Source organism: Lepidochelys kempii, chromosome 6, assembly GCF_965140265.1.
Source record: "Lepidochelys kempii isolate rLepKem1 chromosome 6, rLepKem1.hap2, whole genome shotgun sequence".
Lineage (NCBI taxonomy): Eukaryota > Metazoa > Chordata > Testudines > Cheloniidae > Lepidochelys > Lepidochelys kempii.
In genome coordinates, this window is record NC_133261.1 from 48,812,342 (window position 1) to 48,828,628 (window position 16,287).

General features: G+C 41.0%; 1 protein-coding gene across 6 annotated transcripts in view; it reads right to left on the reverse strand.

The window, feature by feature from the left end:
- NAV2 (neuron navigator 2) overlaps nucleotides 1-16,287 on the reverse strand; it is a 679,973-nt gene that overhangs the window by 115,603 nt on the left and 548,083 nt on the right. The window lies entirely within an intron of this gene.

A 16,287-nucleotide genomic window follows, 5' to 3' on the forward strand; every position in this document is an offset into this window, starting at 1 on the left:
CATTAAGAACGCACATGCATCATTCCTAAATGACTTGTGATTTGAGCTCTCTTTCCTCATTCCCCAGCTATTTTGTGTTATTTAAAACATTGAGGGTGAAATCCTGGAGACACTGAAGTTATTCACAAAACTCCCACTGATGTCAGTAGAGTCAGGATTTCACCCAAGGTCGTATCTGCTGTACACTTACATTAAAGATCCCATAGCACTCTGTGTGAAAAAGGGGATTTGTCCCACTGGCCAAAAGTGGCTGCTCTCCTCCTTTTGTGCACTGTGCTGTCTGTAACTATGCTCCTCAACCGGAGAGGTGGCTGCATTTCAGTGTTGTTGTTATTATTAAATATTTATGAAGGACTGTGTGTGTATATGGAACTTTACAAATGAACAAGACAACATCCTTGTCCTGAAGTGGTCAAAACTAAACAGAGATCTGTCTGAAATGTATTATGTTGGACAATTAAATAACATGAAATAAGTCTGTATTTTGTGGACTTCTGCATGGCCAACAATGCAAACAGAAATCCTTTTGCATCTAGCTTTGTCATAAGAATGACTATTCCGGGTCAGACCAAAGGTCCATCTAGCTCAGGATCCTGTCCTCCAAGAGTGACCAATGCCAGGTGCCCCAGCGTGAATGAAGAGAACACAGAAAGGATTTCAAGTGATCCATTCCCTGTTGATTATTCCCAGCTTCTGGCAAACAGAGGCTAGGGACACCATCCCTGTTCATCCTGGCTAATAGCCACTGATTGACCTATCCTCCCTGAATTTATCTAGTTGTTTTTTGAACCCTGTTATAATCTTGGCCTTCACAACATCCTCTGGCAAAGAGTTCCACAGGTTGACTGTGCGTTGTGTGAAGAAATACTTCCTTTAGTTTGTTTTAAACCATCTGCCTATTAATTTCATTTGGTGACCCCTAGTTCTTGCGTTATGAGAAGGATAATAATGAGATAATACTTCCTTATTTACTTTCTCCACCCTCGACATGATGGGGGAAGCAATCCAACTTAATTTTCATTGCCCAATTGTTTTCTAGATCACTGCAGAGAATCTAATGTAGGAAACTTGCTATGCAACTAGGAACAGGTATGTATAGTATAAGTACTGAAAGCAACCCTTCTGCTTTATACTGGAGGTTTATAGGAACATTCTAGAGATCCCTGATTCAGCGCAGGCATGAAAATACCAGCCTGACTTGTGATTTTATCCTAAAATGACAACTGCTGAAATTGGAACCTGCTGTACTATAGGGTGAGGTTCAATGCAGTAGATTTATTTGCAATCTGCTGTGGAAATGATGGCCGGGTGAGGACGAACCTCACCACCTCTTCTTTCAATAATCTAGCTATGGTCTTAACGGGACATGAGTGTTCTCACTGGGGTTGGCCCAGGGCAGTATGAAGTCGAGATAGCAAAAGAGTACCTTCTCTTTTGGAATTCCTGCCCCCTGGAACAGCATTCCTGTTGACAGAACCCCCTAACTAACATGCCCCGTGTAGGTGTATTTTGTACACATACAGCCTATACAATTGTATATATATGCTGGTAAAAGATATAATTATATAGCAGGACAAATGAACAAAAACATCATATTCTCTGTATTTAAATAGCATGAGAATATAAACCTTAAACATATTCACTGAGATTTTTATACTCATGATCTCATTACTTTAATTGTGTTTTTTAACATTCTCAACTATGCTATAAGAGGGCAAAAAATTCATTTGTAAGTTAGTGATCTGCAAAGCTAGTTTCTAGATAAACAATTCAAAGTATCTATATAGTCCTGGGGTATAAAGAACAACAGGACTTAAAACCTCAGGACATAGATACTCTGAATGTTTATCTAGAAACCAGCTTTACAGATCAATAACTTACAGAACGAATTTATTGCCTCATAGTAACATAGTTAAAAGACATTTCTGCCTTAAAAAAGGAAAGCATTTCTTCTTAATAGCTTAAAAAAAGTAAATGAATGGAGTTGCTGACAGTGAGTGCAACACATCTTTATATAGGCAGTTTGAGAAATGAAGAACTGAAACACATCTCAGATGATACCCGATCCCAAATGTTGTGTTGTTTTTTTAAATACCCTTAATATATTTTTCATTATTGATATTATGAATCATGATCTGAGACTGTTTTTAAAATTTAAGTCAAATATCAATATTTTTTAAACTTCTCACTGAATTCAATGAGTGTAACAGTTATGCTCCAAAGCAAGTAAAGCATGTCCCCAAGAAACACAAACATTGTGTAATATTTGCACTAAATCAATGCGAGATATTTTAACAATGTTCTGTTTAATTGGTAAATTTTAAAAAATGCAATAATCTCATACCCAATCTTCTAAAAAATCCCCAACAATACCAAAACAACACGGCATGGCACATTAATACAAAGATTTAAGATAATACATAGATCAATTTCTTTTCTTCTGGAATAACTCTTCAACTAACAGTGGTATAAATAATACAAATACATTAAACAATTGAACTAGATTTTTAAAATTGTCTGGAAAATAATATGCAAAGAAGTTCATAAAGTCCAAAGAAAACAGGATATTTTTGTTCTTGCTTTATATCTGTACGTATTTGTGCAACAATTTAATAACACTATAATCAAATAAATATGCGACAACTACAGTGGTAGAGTTGATATCTTTGGCATGCAGTTCAACATACCTTATTGACTTGTAAATTGAAATGGCTATATTCTCTCAATTCTTTTGTCACTCTTAAGGAAATAGTGGTACAACACCAAAATTATATATATATATATATAGGATCTCTTCCTCTGTTTTAAAAGTACCAAAACCAGTTACTGATTTGTCTTACTAGGGCATATTTTTGCTCACAAGAAGAAAGAACAGTCAATCCAGCCTTAAACTCATAATATGTCCATGGATTAGAGGGAAAAAATCATGATGCAGAGAGCACTGGCTGCGTCTTCTCACTTTTGTATCATTTCTGTCACAATGTCTCTGGTAACAAACCTAGCTGACTGTGCAGCCAGACTCAATTACTACAATTACATGAGACAGGAAGGTTAAAAAAAAAAAAAAAAAAGAAAAACCCTGCACTAGATGTGATTTAGCTATATAGGTCTGTACTGGGCCTGTTCAAGAACAACAGAAGAGTCCCCGTGGGGAGTTTTACAAAGAGGTTGCTAAGCTAGTAAAACTAGGGACAAGGTTATTTTCAGTTCTCCAGTGTCTACAGAGACAAGATACAATGCTTTTCTCCAAATTTAATAAACAAGTAGGCTTATAAGAATTATAACTGTTCCTCCGGAACTGCTATAGCATAGCTTACATCAGGTCTTCCATTCTGTTGGTCAGAAACTCATAAAATCCTTAAAATGGAAGAGCAAATTTTGTTGTGAGCCAATCACAGAAGAAAAACAAAAGATAGAAAAAAGATACCATTCTCATTATTTAAACCCATATCATTAAATGTGCATATTACTGGCATGTTGCAAAAACTCATACCTGCATATGCAAATCAGCTAATTGCAACTACTCGTTTGCACATTCAGTGACCGATTTGCATCTCAAATGCAGAAACATTATTGTGAGTGTATCTGTTACACACTTTGAAAATGTAGCATGTAGGTTTGCATTTGTCATCATCATCCTCATCTGGCATATAACTAATCCTTTTAAATAAAATAAACTAATTTCCAAGATTATTTTTTTAAAGTTAAAATAGATGTGATACTACTTGAAAATTATGATACTGTGTATACACACTACATACACTAATTAATCTTAATATGAAGAATCTGGATGAAACCTGGGTCAATGGAAAAACTCCTCTTGATTTCAATGAGGCCAGGAGTTCACCCTCTGTATATATGTGCAGCAATCAGATACATTCAAATAACTCTGTACTTGTGCCAGCTGGAACAAACAATAGCTTTTCATGGACAGATTTTCAGAGGCGCTGAGCATCCATACACCCAATATAAGTCAATGGAACTGCAGGTGCTCAACACCTTTGATAAGGATGTGTGCAGGTTTTATTACTGCTTTTTTTTTTTAAAGGAAAACTAAAATGTGCTAAAAAGAAAATATGTGAACTCAAATCTTATAACAGCTACAAGTTATGTAGTCTCACCTCGCTCTATAAAAAAAATGGCACCATGGGATTGTTTTCTTAAATATTAGATAGACAGGAGTTTTAGTTAACATTGTCAAATAGGTAGCACAGCTTGTAGAATTAAAAGTTTTACAGCTGGAGTGCTACTATACATAAATTCTATCAAAGAATGTGGGTGCCCCACCCCCAGTTAGGGGGAAATTTGGTTCGACTAAAAGGAGTGATGCCCTAACGCCAAACTGGGGCCAAATGGGGGAGCTGCAGAGGGCCCCATCTAGTATATTGTGCATGGAGGAATGGGGAAGTGGGTTTTTCTGTCTCCTATGGGTTGGCTGCGGGGGAGGGGAAACAGAGGCGCCAACTGGCTATGAGACCCCCTTTCCCTAATATAAAGATATTAGGGAAATTAAGAAAAAAGGCAGGCCTACAGAAGTGTTCTTATGAAGCACAAATATCATTAAGAGCCTAATTCTGCAAACACTTACTACTGGCCATAACTGCTTCCTATTATAATTTAGGGGCCAATCCTACACCTTATTATTAAGTACCTGTCTACCTCTGTTAAGCATTGGTCATGCCATCACTGGTCACTTAAAACAGGTTGGACTGTATGTTGGGCTGTACAGATGAATGGCTCTGAAACAAATTCACAACACTCTGTCCAAGGGGGTGGAATATAGACTCTCATACTCTTGCCTTCACAAGAAAGAAATTGTGAAGCAGGGCAAGAAGAAATTGAATGCCTATGCTACCACTAACGTTTATCTAGTCATGTCCTGATACATCACAATTCACTACTTTTAAGCACCTGTAATAGCAGCTGGGATTTGTGTTAGCCAGTGTCAAGGGGTTGTATTTAATAACCTTATAATATATTGTGATATGCCTATTTAGTGTTTTTAGTGATGAGGAAGAACATTAAGCCTTATCCACTATGCTGACTAAGGGAATCTAGCAGATGTACCTCCAAAGCAGAAATGCAGGATGCTAGAATAGCCTAAGGGAGGATTTTCTCTCTCATGCGTATTTTGGTCTTTATGTTCCCCGTAGAACTCCTGATAAGCAACTACATAAATATGTTCCTCTTTGACGCTGTGAAGGTTGACCTACCCTCTAGTTCAGTGCCGTGTGTGTCCCAAATCATCAGCTATTGGTGTGTGGCAACGGGTTCTTACACCTAAGAAGATGTTCTTTCCTCTTCACCCAGCCTGAGACTAACCACAACTCGTCCACAATACTCGCTGTGTCCATTAGCCCAGGGAAAGTTTCCTTATTCCCTTGTGATAGAGTGTCTCCAGTATGCTTACCCATAGTTCTTCTGGTATTCTTTAATTTCTTTACTTGTCTTTACAAGACAATATATTAATTGCCTTATTAGACTACTGCATCACTAGCACATTCAATGTCAAACACTTTTTAAATATCTTAAAAATGGCAGCTGAACAAAAGTTCAAATGACATAGTTCAGGAACTTTTCTGGCATTTCAGTAATAACAACCAGAGGTCTCCAAACACTGTCACTTTTTATGCAGATGTGTAAATTGCAGTTCCTCAGGAGAATCTGACAGCCATGCTTTAACAAGGTTAACAACAGGCAATGGAGAGAGTGCCTTTACTAGACTTAACTAAAAGAAGACTTTTAATGACTGGACAATGAAGCACTGATAATAAGGAGCTAATCCACATACCTTCTGTAGATTATCCCTCAGGACTCATCTCAGTATTTTTACTTCTCAACAACAAGGAAAAACAATTAATTTTCCACACTTTGTGCCTCTCCACACTTGTGCACAGGTGTTGTTTACACAAGTGTCCTTAATAGTGTATTAAAAGTGCATGGCACAAATGGAAACAAAACAATTCATAGTACTTTCTAGGCAAAAGAAAAAAAGTGCCCCGCTCTCCTCTGTTTCAACTGTTTTTCAGTTCCCTTGGCAATTTAGATCTTTGATTTGCTCTCTTGGTTTGCCAACTACACCCCGTAGGTGTCCCTGAAACTTTGTATGGTGTAGTGTATTCTTCCAAGTTCAATATTTTTAGGATGTTTCTGATGCCTAAGTGATTTTTTCCCCCTTCCTTAAGTGCACATACAGAAAACAGGATCAAGTTATACCACAGATCAACCAAAGTCTTACTTAGCAGGCCAAGTCACTTGACTTTTGTATGCACTCTGTACTTGCCCATGTATACAGAGCACCAACAACATGCTTATGGCTACACATCTGACAGCTCCCATACTTATTCAACTTTGCTGCTAAATTTCAAAACAGATAGCCAGGAGAGCAGAATTCTCAAATTGTGAGTATATACAGCCTAAGGGATAGTCTAGGCTTCAACATACACTCTTGACATTCCAAGAACTTTTTTGCCTCAGTAATAAAATTAAATTAATCATCTCAAATAAATCAAACTCCAAACAGGATAGTGAATCCAAAAGATAGGTCATATCGAAGTTTCCAATCAGGCAATACAAACATTTACTCTTCTAGGCTTCACTTACAGTGTCATGGGTATTACTACTTGCTAAGTGTCAGTGCACAACAGCCAGTCAATGTGGTTAGTTAGACAAGAACAAAGTCCATTAATGCTTTGATGTGTGTAAACAGCACATCTCTACTACTGCTTACAAAGTATGATAAATGTGATCAAAATATGCTTGTTGATGAAAACAGGAAATTGTCTTAAAATATGACTAAACTGAAGATCATTACTGCTGCTCGACTGACTGAAGGACCACTGCTAACCAGAAACTTTTCAGTTTAGTATAATTTTGGTTTGCCTTTTTTGTTCTGACAATATTCTGGTATTGGATCATATGCTTGTCTCTCACTTTTTGCCAAATTCTTGTCACCAATCAATCTTTCCTGACCACCATCATCCTGCCACTGCCAACTATCAGCACAGCATTTTATCTTTCTCGCCAAAGGCTGGAACATACACCCGGCCCACAAAGCCTGCCTTTAAATTAAAAAATAAAGAAATAAATAACCAGCCAAGCAAGGTCAGCTTGGGTTTTGTCTCTGGTTTAAATTCCAAGTTTTGATTCACATACATTTCAAAATTCAGCGAAGGCATTCAGGAGTGGGCTCAGGTCCTGAGCTTTTTCAGCACGGTCCTGTTGTCACAAGGCCAAAATACTCAACTTGTAATCCAAATATTTCCTTTCAGGTTCACATCAGCTCATACCCAGTGTGCACTGCACTTTACATCTAATTAGATTGCGCAATACAGATGAACTTTGGGGGGTGGGGGGAAACAAGCCCTGAGTATGGAATAACCCCTCTGCCCCCAGCCATGCCTTGCATTCTCCGGAATAGCAATCATTGTTTGTGGTTGCGAAGAAGGAGATAGCCATCTAAGAGATAGGTGAGAAAGGCAATTTCTTTTAATAAAATCTCATGAGTGAATTTCACAGCTTAGTTTGAGAAACCAGGTAAATGCAATATACTTATATCATTAGCAGTGGAAGCAGCAGCTCCCCCATGGAGGGCTCATTCTCCATGCCAATTTAATCTTGACCCTTTCTGCTGGGAAAGGCACTAACATGGGGAGGTGGTTTCTGTGAAATGCATACTTCTCCAGGATACTTCTCCACTGGGAATAGAACTGGGACACATTTCCCATACACCATTGAACAGCCTTCACATGGTAACAATTTTTGGTCACTTCAGCTGAGGTCTAAAAATATTTCTGCTTGCCTGGTCTCCTGGGTTCACACTTTATTATAAAGTCCACAGCTGTGCTGGTGATATTCTACAGTAAAGAGATCTTCCCTTTGCTAGAAGAATGGGTATCAAGCACATCATCTCCTGTAAGAGATTTGGTGCTTACTGCTGTACTAGATTAGAACTCAGATATGAGTCATATGTTCTGTATGCTTTATAGTCACAGTTGCCTATGTAGGGTCCAATCCTGCACAACCAGAGTTAGTGGCAGTTTTGATAATTGTCATACTAACAGTAGTACTGGGCCTTTATTAAAATGAGTCCATTTGTCCCTATTTCTGCAGGCCTCTCTTGGGGTCAGAGGATCTTAAAAAAATTAAAATGCACATGCTTGTCCTGGTTCAAAATCCTGTTCCCGTACTGGACATTAGGCAATCATTTCAGACACTGATACAGCCTCCCTTTGCCAATTCTGCTTTAAATTGTAAGCTGCACAGGGAAGGAGTTTGCCCTGTATTCATCTTTGAAGCACTATTCAAACCTAAGCCATTATAATATAAATGATAAGATTAAATACACTGACCCACTATCCAGCTCTCCCTTTTAATGGTATCAGGAAAACCAGCTATTTTTGAAGAAAAACATATACAAAAAAATCAGGGCAGTGCTGTTTCTTCAAAAACAGGGAAAAGACAATTAGAAAGACACAAGTAGTTGCATTTCAAATTGCATTAATATCCAATTCTTCAATGCAGACAATCTAAATTGTAAATTATGTGGAGTTGTAATCCTTTGGTTTAGTGTATGTGATTGCATCTCCCTCTTGTGGCTGGTCCTACAGCCTTCTCCTTTCTTACAGCTAAATGAGGTGTCCTTTAGCTCAAATAGTAAACCTGTATTTTTGGTGCAGAAAGCCCTCAGTTCAATTCCTGCTCTGGTGTCTACATGTGTATGTAGATAGGGGTTTATTACAGATCCAAAAAAGAAAAGGAAGGAAGGTGGAGGCTAATTGCCTTTCATTTTCTTCTTGCACCAAGCAGCAGCCCACAATAGCAAATGTCATTTGATGTTATAGATCTCAGTTCATGAAAGTGACCCAGAGGTGACCCACCATGAATCACAATTGAGCTCTTTTCTGTTCTTTTTGCCCATTCTGTTTTTTCGTTCTGGTGTGGCTTCATTCACGTTTGCAGCTGATTATCACTTTCCACTTCCCTTCACCTTTTCAACACTTAAACACTACAGCGGATAGCTCTCCCAGTCCTTATAGGGTGGTGGGGAAGAAGCCCAGTTGTGGGGGAGCTGCAAGGGTGGAATGAGCTGGATTTGGGAAGGTGACACAGGATGCAGGAGTGTGAGAGGAAGGATTCCCCACTGTTTGCAGTAAAGTGGGTGATCTAAAAATCTAAGAATCAGGGTTGTTATACACAGTCTAGCCAAAATATCACACTGAGATCCCAGCAGCATCACCTCTTCCCTTCATTCTTTCACGACAGTGATGTGCCATCAGAATCCATACACAAAAATTTCACCTCAGTTGGCGATAAATGTGACACTCCCTGGTTAAAATACTGTTCCTTATACATTCCAGCCTGACCCTGGGAACAAAACAAACAACTATTCCATTCTCTCGCCTCCTTATATAAATCCATCAATACAACTCCTTCATTGGCTGATGAGAGCAACCATGGCATTTGTTGGAGGTGGGGGACTCCAGACTTTTCAACTCCCAACTGTGGCTAAGTAAGCAGGCATTGGCATGGAGAGCAGCTGTTCAGGGCTCCCATTCAGCACAGCAACACACTGGCTTTCTCTCTCTTCTGGATGCTGCTGAGTAGCCGTCTGAGAAGAGGAGCCTGGAAATTAGATGATGTGCTCCTAGAAGTGCTGGTGGGAGACAGGAGAGGAGTTCCCCTGGCAGCCTCATTCAGGCAGCTGCCATACCATAGCCACCTATGGCATGACAGCTGCCTGAGGCCTGGTCTTCACTACAATTCTTCTGTCGACCTAGCTACTGCCTCTTGGGGAGGTGAGTTACTTAAACCAATGAGAGAAACACTCCCGTAGGCGAAGGTAATGTCTACAGTGAAGCAGTACAGCTGCACTGCTGCAGTGTTTAAAGTGTAGAAGTAGCCTGCGTAAGTAGCAGCCTGCTCTATCCCAGCTGTAGAGAAGGCAAAGCAACCTGTGGCATTCTTGGACAGGACTATGAACCAAGCTCCCCCCCACCGCCCTTCCTGAAGTGTAACTCTTTCCCACCTGACAAATTTTGTGGCAGCTCCATATGTGACTTTTCTCAATTCTGAGAACAAACTAATTGATTTTTCCCTGCCCCCAGGAACCTGCTGGGCAGGTAGGAAACTATTTCCCAAACCAGCCAGAATCAAATGAGGCTTGGGAAGGGAGCTGAAGGCCCTGGTTTATGGGCTTGCTAGCACAGCCAAAGGTCCTGGCAAAGCCATTGGGTTCCAGAATATTGGAGGGAGTTAGTATGGGCAAGTCTCAAAGAGGAATTGCTGAGGGGCTGGAGGTTCCTGGGAGAGTTGGTGTGGGTGGGTGTTGGAGAAACCCTGAGACTCTGTTTTATGGCATAGTGCCAATCTGAGGGTAACTGGGAGAGATCAAGACATCCTCCCCCTTGCTCTCCCCACTTCTTCACTCTGACCAGGGACCAGAGAGAGAAGAAGCAGAAAGCCCACATGGGTGTTGGAAGCCAGGTGCCACAGTGTTATCCAGTGAGCTTCTTCCCCCTCTCCCATAATGATAAGGGATTTTCTGGCTGTCACTGGCTAAAACATTCCTACTCCTGACTGTTGTGCAGTCGAGTAACTCCAACTAAGTTATTTAAGGGTCTGGATCCTGCAAACATTTATGACTTGGTGTAGTACTTCTTAAAATGTGTAGTCCCATTGATTTCTAAGGATAGGTCTATACTGCAAAAAAACAAAAAACAAAAAACCCGCATCACCGCACCAAGCCTCAGAGTCCAGGTCACTTGACGTGGGCTCATGGGACTTGAGTTGCAGGGCTAACAATGGCAGTGTAGACATTCAGGCTTGGGCTGGAGCCTAGACTCTGAAACCCAGCAAGGAGGTCTCAGAACCCAATCTGCAGCCCTAGCAGGAACGTTTACACTGCTATTTTTAGCCCTGCAGCCCAAGCTCTGCAAGCCCAAGTCAATTGACCCAGGTTGTGAAACTTACTGCTTAGATGCATCCGATGAAGTGAGCTGTAGATCACAAAAGCTTATGCTTAAATAAATTGGTTAGTCTCTAAGGTGCCACAAGTCCTCCTTTTCTTTTTGTGGATACAGACTAACACGGCTGCTACTCTGAAACCTGTCTTAATGCTGCAGGTTTTCCTTTGCAGAGTCGTCGTATCCTAAGGCTCTATTGTTGGTAAGCACTATGCCTTCAAGCCTCTGGGACTGAGCCCTAGTGTTGCAGGAAAAGCTCTGTGATATCCAATTGTATCACGTGTGAAGCAGTTTGTCATAACTGATTAAAACCTGTGCTGCTATTCACAAGAGACAGAATTAATGCTGAGTGTGAAACATTAACTTTGACAATTGCTGACTTGCGTGCTTAAATGGGTAATATTAACACTCTCAGAATAGCTTTTTTATGTAATATTTGATTTATTTTCTTTTTCGGCATGGCTCTCAGGACGTGATTTACTTTATATTTGAATATTACCTTATTTTTGTCTTTTCATTTTTACAGCATGGGGACAGCTGCAATTCCCTACATCCAAAGCTGGATATCTCGACAGTTCTCTGAGGGGTCAGAATTTCCTAACGCCATTTCATAAAGGTCACTGATAGCGGGCTGAGTTGTTCTGAGTCTACTTAGAATTTCTTGGGCTAGCACAGGTAAAAATAAAGAAATCAATTAACTACCTACCCTCACAGTATTTACTGTGCGACAGTATTAAAAGGATCAAAATGTAAGAAACCTGTTCCAGCAAGCCAGAAAGAAGTTCGAACAAATAGCACATTCAGAGAAAGAGAAAATATAAAATAAACTAAATTCTAATGATTTTTCGTCATGTTGGAGTATTGCAGCCATATATGGTATCTGTAGTTTTCAACTTCATTCATTATTCATACTTAGATCAAGTCCTATCATGCATGCTAAACTGCAGTGCCTAATGAAATGACCAAACCACTGAAATTAATTTGAATCAATCAAGGTACAGAGCATGGATAGGAGAACTGTTACAAAGTTCATATTGCACTGAATAGGCCATAACATTGCAATTTGGCCCATGCTTCAGAATTTGGGTCTTGATCCATATCTGTATTTTAAACACTCCAAAGATGAGGAGTGTTTGGATGCAGGACTTTGATGGCTTATACTCCATCTTCTTATCATCATTATTCATTAGTGGCAGCAGTGGGCTCAGCTCTGTAAAAGACCCAAAGAAAGACATGATCCCATCCCTGAGTACTTTCATAGTTTACATAGGGCATAACTACACTTGTGAGTTACAGCGCAATAAAGGAGCCCCGGGTGCACTAGCTCACTACCCATTCACACTGGCAAGGCACGTAGAGCACTCTGACTCCCTGGCTACAGCGCGGCTGGTACTCCACCTCAGCAAGTGGAATAATGTTTGCTGCACCCCCGCTGGAGTGCCATGGTGCCAGTGTGAACGAGATGTTGTATTACTGCACTCTGATCAGCCTCCGGAAACATCCCATAATCCCCTTAAGTCAAGTGGCCACTCTTGTCATTGATTTTGAATCACTGCAGAAATGCGGATATGCCCTTTGAAAGCTCCATTTCTGACAGCCGGCAGCTTATCTGCTCTGAGACGAAGCAAGCCATTAGTGTGGAATGCTGTGTGTGAGAGAGAGACGTGGGGGGTGAGGGGTCTGCTGCTGTCTGAACTTATAAGACAGCATGCTGACATGCTCTGAGCACCCCAAAAACCATCTCTCTCTTCCCCCACATACACACAACACACTCCCTTGTCACACTCCACCCCACCCCACCCCCGTTTGAAAAGCACGTTGCAGTCACTTGCATGCTGGGATAGCTGCCCATAATGCACCGCTCCCAATGCTGCTGCAAGTGCCACAAATGTGGCCACGCCAGTGTGCTTGAAGCTGTCAGTGTGGACAGACTGCGGCGCTTTCCCTACTGCACTCTCCGAAAGCTGGTTTAACTCAAAGTGCACTATATCTGCAAGTGTAGCCATGCCCTTAGATATGGCACAAACCAGAACCAAAATGTTCGGTGTGCCCCAGAGGACAATTCCACCTTAGGGCCCCCAAAGTCAAAGGAAAGACTAATATTGATTTCAGGGGCATTTGGATTGGCCCTTTAGAGCACAGGCTTTTGGTTATTAAATTTACTGGAAGAGTGATGGGATTTTTGCTACGGCCAATTCAGCACTGATGGGTTTTTTCAGACAAAGTTAATTTTAAGGCTTAGGGCTTGACATAGCATGGTATATGCCACGGCCTAGGTCAGTATAACAGTGTTGCTCAGGGGTATGGAAAATAGTAAGTAAGTAGTAATACCGACATAAATTTGTAATGTAGACCAGGGCTTAGTATTCTAATTCAGGGAGTCATTTGAACCAGCATGTACACATACTGAGATGTAGAAAGCAAAAGGTTCAGAGTTGCATAATGGATACCCAACAAAAAGTTTGAATGTAGATCTTCTTAAATCATACAGTCCTGGAATAGGCTTCTCATGCTAAATGGCAATACCTATGCTTTTAGTGCCATCGGAAAATGAGAATTACACAGCTACATAAACAGTGAAAAATACTGAGGAAAAAGAAAAGGAGTACTTGTGGCACCTTAGAGACTAACCAATTTATTTGAGCATGAGCTTTCGTGAGCTACAGCTCACTTCATCGGATGCTCATGCTCAAATAAATTGGTTAGTCTCTAAGGTGCCACAAGTACTCCTTTTCTTTTTGCGAATACAGACTAACACGGCTGTTACTCTGAAACCTGAGGAAAAAGAGACAACTGAACTTCAAATAATGTGCAAGTCAAATAGGTTTTTATTTTAATCTTCACCAACTCACCTCTCCTTACTTCTTGTTAGCCACTCATTATCTGTAGCAGCAATCATTTTTACTGAGAATAGCTAAGAAAGCAACCATTATTAGCAAGAACTTTTTTCTTAGGTTGTGAAATATATAAGCCCTTCTTTTCCTTCTCCCAGAAATGTGCTCACCTTGACCCTAATGAAGGACTGACAAACCGCGTGCAAATGGAAAATAAATTCAGAATCTAAGATGCCTTCCAGACAATAACTAGATAGGCAATGAGAGCATATTGCAATATCAATCAATCGAGGCATCAGAGCTCTCCTGCTGGTAATAGCTCACCTTAAGTGATCACTCTCATTACAGTGTGTATGGTAACACCCATTGTTTCATGTTCTCTATGTATATAAATCTCCTCACTGTATTTTCCACTAAATGCATCCGATGAAGTGGGCTGTAGCTCACAAAAGCTTATGCTCAAATAAATTTGTTAGTCTCTATGGTGCCACAAGTCCTCCTTTTCTTTTTGTGAATACAGACTAACACAGCTGCTACTCTGAAACCTGTCATTATGCAATGCACTGAATTAGCCATATGGAGTGGAAATCTATCAACTTCATGAAAAACTCATACAGATACAGACAGACATCATCTTCCTTTCCAAATGCAAACAGATGGACGTCATACCAAAAGGACTGAAGGTAAAAAATCCATTACAATCTATATATCACACAGACTATGCTGACAGCTTGTGCCACACGCTCTCAAAGAAACTGCAGAACCACCTGATCAACATCCTCTACAGCAAACAGGGAAAGATTAAGAATGAGCTCTCAAAACTGGATACTCTCATAAGAAAACAACCTTCCACACAAACTTCCTCGTGGCTGGACTTTACAAAAACTAGACAAGCCATTTACAACACACACTTTGCTTCTCTATAAAAGAAAAAGGACACTAAACTATCTAAACTACTACATGCCACATGGGGCCACAACAGTGGTTCCCTTAACTCACCCAGCAATATTGTTAATCTATCCAACTATACTCTTAGCCCAGCAGAAGAATCTGTTCTATCTCGGGGCCTCTCCTTCTGCCCCTCCACCCCCATGAACATGATACAGTTCTGTGGTGACCTAGAATCCTATTTTCGACGTCTCCGACTCAAGGAATATTTCTAACACACCTCTGAACAACATACTAACCCACAGAGACCTTCCTACCAAGATTACAAAAAGAAGGATTCTGGGTGGACTCCTCCTGAAGGTTGAAACAACTGACTGGCCTTCTACATGGAGTGCTTTCGGCGACGTGCACGTGCTGAAACTGTGGAAAAGCAGCATCATTTGCCCCATAACCTCAGCCGTGCAGAACACAATGCCATCCACAGCCTCAGAAACAACTCTGACATCATAATCAAAAAGGCTGACAAAGAATGTGCTGTCGTCATCATGAATAGGTCGGAACATGAACAAGAGGCTGCTAGGAAGCTCTCCAACACCACTGTCTACAAGCCATTACCCTCTGATCCCACTGAGGGTTTCCAAAAGAAACTACACCATCTGCTCAAGAAACTCCCTGAAAAAGCACAAGAACAAATCCGCACAGACACACCGCTGGAACCCCGACCTGGGGTATTCTATTTGCTACCCAAGATCCGTAAATCTGGAAATCCTGGACGCCCCATCATCTCAGGCATTGGCATCCTGACAGCAGGATTGTCTGGCCTCCTCAGGCCCTACGCTACCAGCACTCCCAGCTATCTTCGAGACACCACTGACTTCCTGAGGAAACTACAATCCATCGGTGATCTTCCTGAAAACACCATCCTGGCCACTATGGATGTAGAAGCCTTCTACACCAACATTCCACACAAAGATGGACTACAAGCCATCAGGAACAGTATCCCCGATAACGTAACGGCAAACCTGGTGGCTGAACTTTGTGACTTTGTCCTCACCCATAATTATTTCACATTTGGGGACAATGTATACCTTCAAATCAGTGGCACTGCCATGGGTACCCGCATGGCTCCACAATATGCCAACATTTTTATGGCTGACTTAGAACAACGCTTCCTCAGCTCTCATCCCCTAATGCCCCTACTCTATTTGCGCTACATTGATGACATCTTCATCATCTGGACCCATGGAAAAGAAGCCCTTGAGGAATTCCACCATGATTTCAACAATTTCCATCCCACCATCAACCTCAGCCTGGACCAGTCCACACAAGAGATCCATTTCCTGGACACTATGGTGCTAATAAGCGATGGTCACATAAACACCACCCTATGCCGGAAACCTACTGACCGCTGTACTTACCGACTAGCCTCCAGCTTTCATCCAGACCACACCACACGATCCATTGTCTACAGCCAAGCTCTACGATACAACCACATTTGCTCCAACCCCTCAGACAGAGATAAACACCTACAAGATCTCTATCAAGCATTCTTACAATTACAATATCCACCTGCTGAAGTGAAGAAACAGATTGACAGAGCC